This window comes from Podarcis pityusensis (genome assembly GCF_964106645.2).
Source record: "Podarcis pityusensis genome assembly, chromosome: 14".
Taxonomy (NCBI): Eukaryota; Metazoa; Chordata; class Lepidosauria; order Squamata; family Lacertidae; genus Podarcis; species Podarcis pityusensis.
The window spans coordinates 17,041,256-17,046,787 of NC_138039.1; the positions used below are offsets into that span (position 1 = coordinate 17,041,256).

At 45.4% G+C, this 5,532-nt stretch overlaps 1 long non-coding RNA gene across 1 annotated transcript; it reads left to right on the forward strand.

Annotated features, from left to right (window-relative positions):
* Positions 1–1,124: 1,124 nt before the first annotated feature.
* Positions 1,125–5,112, forward strand: LOC308463565. Its single transcript, XR_013979616.1, has 4 exons — positions 1,125–1,143; positions 4,229–4,306; positions 4,541–4,610; positions 4,699–5,112. It is a non-coding gene; the product is annotated as an uncharacterized lncRNA (long non-coding RNA).
* The last annotated feature ends 420 nt before the right edge of the window (positions 5,113–5,532 follow it).

Consider the following 5,532-nt stretch of genomic DNA (forward strand, 5'->3'; position numbering starts at 1 on the left):
CTTAATCTATATATAACTTTAAAGCCTGTATAGCTAGAAACCATTTAATTTCAATCCAACATCACTCTAACATTCATTAATTTTGCAGTATTTCTGTAAATAATCTTTGAATTTCTTCCAATCTTCTCTGCATGCGCATTTCAACCTGGTGCAGAATTTGGAACTTGCAGCTAAGAATATTACTTTCAACAAGGTGGTGCCCACCCCCTCACAATGCCTTGGACTACATCTTCCATCAGCCCCAGCCAGTGATGGCTGAAAGAGTATCTATAGCCCTGGCCACCCTGTGCCCTCCACATTGCTGACACGTGCTTAGAGGTTATCACTTCCAAGTTAAAACTTGGAAATTGCACTCCAGTCCTTCAAAGGAGCTAAACTGTTGACAGCTAGGAAACAAACAGTTGATTCCCTTCAGAGACCTGTTTGAAATCTGTGTTTCAGGGAACTCTTGAGTGCACTGAGGAAAACCTTCTGAGGTGGGCCCCTCTCCCAGCCGCTCCAAATATTCTTCCCAACGCCCTTTTCCTTTCCCATAAGAAACCCTTAAAAATGACACGCCTATCAGGAAACCTCAAATCAGGGCCAATGTTTTTGAAAGACTTTGGGGGGAGGGGAAAAGAAAAAAGAAAAATACACATCTGCCAATATAATCTGACTTTTCCAAATAAATAAAACCGGCTCTCTCCAACTTTGATCCGGTGTTCTAGCCTTTTTTATTTACTTAATTGTCCCATCCAAGTTCTGAACGGGCTGGTTGCCCGCAGCTGCTGAGCCTGCATTCCTCGGGGCTTATCACGGGCTGCCTCACCTGTTTATTATTACCCCAGCAGGCTCCGGTAACTGAGGTCTGTCTGAACATTGCACCCCTGCCTGAGCGCTCACCACAGGGGTTCCACCTGCCCCGGCTTTTCACAGCACACTCCATATTTGTTACCTGCCGGCCTTGCTGCTGTGCAGAGGTGGCTGTTGCCTGTTGGAACTAGTGGGACAGAAGGCAGGGAGGCCAGCATCAGATGGGGCCAATGACTGGCAGAGCCAGAGCAAATGACAAGCAGAGGCAAATAATTCTGGTTTTGTCCCTATCCTCCTCCCTGCTGAGTTCTGCTAGGGCATCACGGAGACTAAGGAGGAGGAGAGTGACAGGTAATGACACCCCACCCACCCCATACTGGTTGCAAGCAGAAAGGCCAGAAAGTGGGGACTGGTTTGAGGTGATGGGGTAGAGCCCCCTTTCCCCCAATGGACCGGTCTCCACTGCTGCTCTGCCACAACTGATAGAAAGGGGTGTATTGCTGTATGAGAACACAGACCCACCATGTCTCGGGGCACCTTGGCATCTCCAACTGAACAACAGCACAAACTGGGCGTAGGGCCAGGCAGGGGGAAGCAAGGTAAACTCTGAAAGAGAGGAAGCTACCTTCCACCAGGTCAGACTAGTCCAGTCTTACCTACTATGACCAGCAGTACTTCTGTAGGATCTCAGGCAAAGAAGGTTCTCTCCCATCACCTGCTATCCTGACCTTCACCAATGTTTTGACCATCAGCTCCAGCCACACATGGAAAAAAGTGTGGAATGAACCAAGCATGCAGCCACACATGCATCAGAAAGTGTGGAATGAACCAAGGATGAATGGGAAGGCACAGAAAAAGCACAGCACTACTACAGGTGCCATATAATGCCCATTCCACGTTTGTAAGAACTTGATTGATTTGTGTGGCAGCGCCTGCACTTTGGAACTCCCTGCCTATTGAGATGAAGTGGGCGCCTTCACTATACTCTTCCTGGTACCAGTTTTCATAGAAAACTGGCATATAGGGAGAGACCTAGACTTTTTCTTCTTTTTCTATATAGTGGTACCTCGGGTTAAGTATTTAATTCGTTCCGGAGGTCTGTTCTTAACCTGAAACTGTTCTTAACCTGAAGCACCACTTTAGCTAATGGGGCCTCCTACTGCCGCCGCGCCGCCAGAGCACGATTTCTGTTCTCATCCTGAAGCAAAGTTCTTAACCTGAAGCACTATTTCTGGGTTAGCGGAGTCTGTAACCTGAAGCGTATGTAACCTGAAGCACATGTAACCCGAGGTACCACTGTATGCAGGGTTGATGTGTGTATGTGTGTGTTTAATCCAAGGTATATTCATTTTGTATCCCACCGTTCCACTCAAGGAGCTCAGAGCCGTATTTTAGCCTCATAACATAAGAACCTAAGAGCCTGCTGGATCAGGCCAATGGCCCATGTCGTCCAGCATCCTGTTCTCACAGTGACTAACCAAATGCCTATGGGGAGCCCCCAGGCAACCCCTGAGTGCTCTCCCCAATTGTGACTCCCAGCATCTGGTACTTAGGGGTACATTGCCTCCAACAGTTGAGGCAGAACATAGTCATTTTGGGGCTAGTAGTCAATGACATCTTTATCCTCCATGAATTTGTCTAATCCCCCTTTTAATCCATCCCCGTTGGTGGCCATCACTACCTCTCAAGGAAGTGAATTCCACCATCTAGCTATGCATTGTGTGAATAAGTACTTTCTTTTGTCTGTCTTGAATCATCCCGCATTCAGCTTCATTGGATGTCCAGCTTGACAAAATGGCTCCCGCCCTCCTTGAGGCACGTGACAATTTCAGGCCTACATCTGTATCAACTGACTTCAGAGAGATGAGGGGGGAGGAGTTGCAGGGCTAATAATTCCTTTCCTGACAGAGGTTTCCTGGGCCTTGAAACCATAAAACAGCTGCTTTTCATTTCGGTTGGGATATTTTATATTCTTTTTAAACCTATTGCCTTCAGGATGAGGCGAGCTGCAGGGTTAAGTAAAGAAATAAAATAAAACAACAGGGAAACAGTCGACTGCTGCAGTTTTTCCCGTCATGGAGCTGTCATGAGGAGAAAAATGGCACCTGTTGATCTCCTGGCTACCGCGCAGCCACAAAAAGGCAAAGAAGCTAATTTTGAGGCTGAGTTTTATTGCTCTTTGTCCAAGTAAATGTGTGACTTTACAGACAAGTTTCTCATTAAAGTCCCTAAAATATCAGACCTTTGCAGGAATGGTGGAGGAAGTCGATTTTGTTTGCATTTCAATGAGAAACTACCTAATTTTCACTTCTCAGACCAATATGTGAACCAAAACACACCTGTCCTTCAAGATTTGCACTGTGGTGGAGCTGTCTAACCAAACAATGTGTACAAAAATTGATATATCAGGAGAAATTCCTTGCAAATATGTGTATTTTTGTCAAAACGTCATACAAAAAATGAGCCCTAAAATGCCAGAAAATTTCCATGAATTTAAAATTGGAAAAACTAGAAACTCAGGGGAACTGCAATGGGCAGATTCTTTCAGTCTTAATCAGAAGTCCGCTCCATAGCAATTTGCAGCAGGGGTCTCATTGGGGCTACCCTGTTCTGTGGAACAACATCCCTGTTGAGATATGGTAGGTGCCCACTGTTTGAAATTTCCAGAAACAACAGATGGCATTTTTGTTTTGACATGTTTTTGGGAGACTTCACCTGTTGCAAAATTCAGTGGCCAGGTTGCTTACTGGGACAAGACAATTTGAACATATAACACCAATTCTGGTCCAACTGCACTGGCTGTCAATTAGTTTCCAGGACCAATTCAAAGGGCTGGTTTTGACCTATAAAGCCTTAAACAGCTCAGGAACACAATACCCCACATGAACTGAGCCAGATCACCATTTGATGCCCTTCTTCATGTGCCTCCTCCATGAGAGGTCCAGAGGGTGGCAACATGAGAACAGGCCTTTACTGTGGTGGCTCCTTGCTTGTGGAACACTCTCCCCAGGGAAGCTCGCCTGGTGCCTTCGTTATATACATTTCGGTGCCAGACGAAAACGTTATTCTTCTCCCGGACCTTTGGCTAATTAAATAATATATGGCCTTTTAAACTATACGGAGGATATTGTTTTTGTTTGTTACTATGGTATGCATTTTTATATTGTAAACTGCCCTCTGCTCCTTGTATAGAAATTTAATAAATAAAATAATAATAAATTAGGTGTTCATTCTGTATCATTTTAAAATCTATCATTAGCTGTATTTTTTGGTACAGTGGTACCTCGGTTCTCGAAGATCTCTGTTGACGAAAGTTTCAGTTTTCAAATGCCGTAAACCCGGAAGCAAATGCTTCTGTTCCTGAACACGCCTCAGAAGTTGAACGGCTTCCGCTGAGTGTACTTCTTTTTCTCAATTTTCTCTATTAAATTTGCAGACCACCCTTTGCGCCTCGGTTTCCGAACGTTTCGGAACTCGAATGGTCTTCTGGAACAGATTATGCTCGAAAACCAAGGTACCACTGTACTGTTTTCAAAGCTTTCTTTCAAGTTTTAAAGTGGCTGTAGGTCAGTAGTACACCATCTGCTTTGCATGCAAAAGATTCCAGGTTCAATCCCTGGCATCTTCAGGTAGGGCTGGAAGAATGAACCCCAGAGAGCTTCTGCCAGTCCATGTTGATAATACTGACCTAGATAGACAGGTATTAGGCTGCTTTCTACGTTCCTGTGTTTTAATTGTTTTTACATAGGTCGCCTTGGGACTCACATGGAAGGCGATGCGTAAATGAATAAGTAATAAAATAATAAAGAGGCTGGCAGGTAACCGAAAAATTCTTTTGTTGTTGTTATATCAGCCTTAAAAAAAGAAATCCGGGACATTTTTGCACATGTGTGTGTTTTATTGAAGAACATTGCTGGACAGTCCAGACAAGAATCAGGAGAGCTGGCGCTGCTGAAAGGAAAGGAGGAAACAGCCAAGTCGAATGGGAGTTGCTGAGGCAGGCAAAGCATTTAGCAGGGCTGAAAGTCAGGTTCCCTGGGGATCCTGCTTTCTTGGAGGCTGCTCTTGTGTGCTTTGGATCTTCCTCATAAGAGATGGCTGCTCCTGCAGTTTTCCTGACTGGGATACAGCTGACGAAAGACACAGGTGAGGAAAATAAATGAATGGAACTAACCAAATAAATGGGAAGCAAATTGGCTGGGGCCTTACCTTTGGAAACAGCAACGGTGGCCACACCTAAAGACCCTTCCTCTCCTGTTTTCAAAGACTTGGGCATTGGATGTGCTGTGCTTAGAGGCACAGAAATCTGAAGAGTTGAAGGAACAGCCCATGCTTATTATACCCCCACCCCTCTTATAGGTAAAGAAATTATAGCCCAGGGCCAGTGAAAAACAACAACAAAAGCAGTTCCTGTGACACACCACAGACAGTGTGATATTTCTCCCTCTTCAGGGTGACTCAGCCAATTGCCACTTACAGTAATAGACGAATTGCTGATAAGATCTGCCCCAAAGTTTTGCAGTATATCTCCACCTGCTAAGTGGAGTGGTCCAGTTCTGCAGAACGGTAGAGCTGACCCTACCAAAGGTGGTGCAGTGAGTCAGTGCATCTGGCTGTTAAGGATGGTGCTTCAGGCCCACCCAGGGGTGGCTGGGGGCAGGACTCTGTCCTGCATTGCAGGGGGTTAGACTATATGCCCCTTGGGATCCCTTCCAACTCTATGATTCTATGATTTCTACG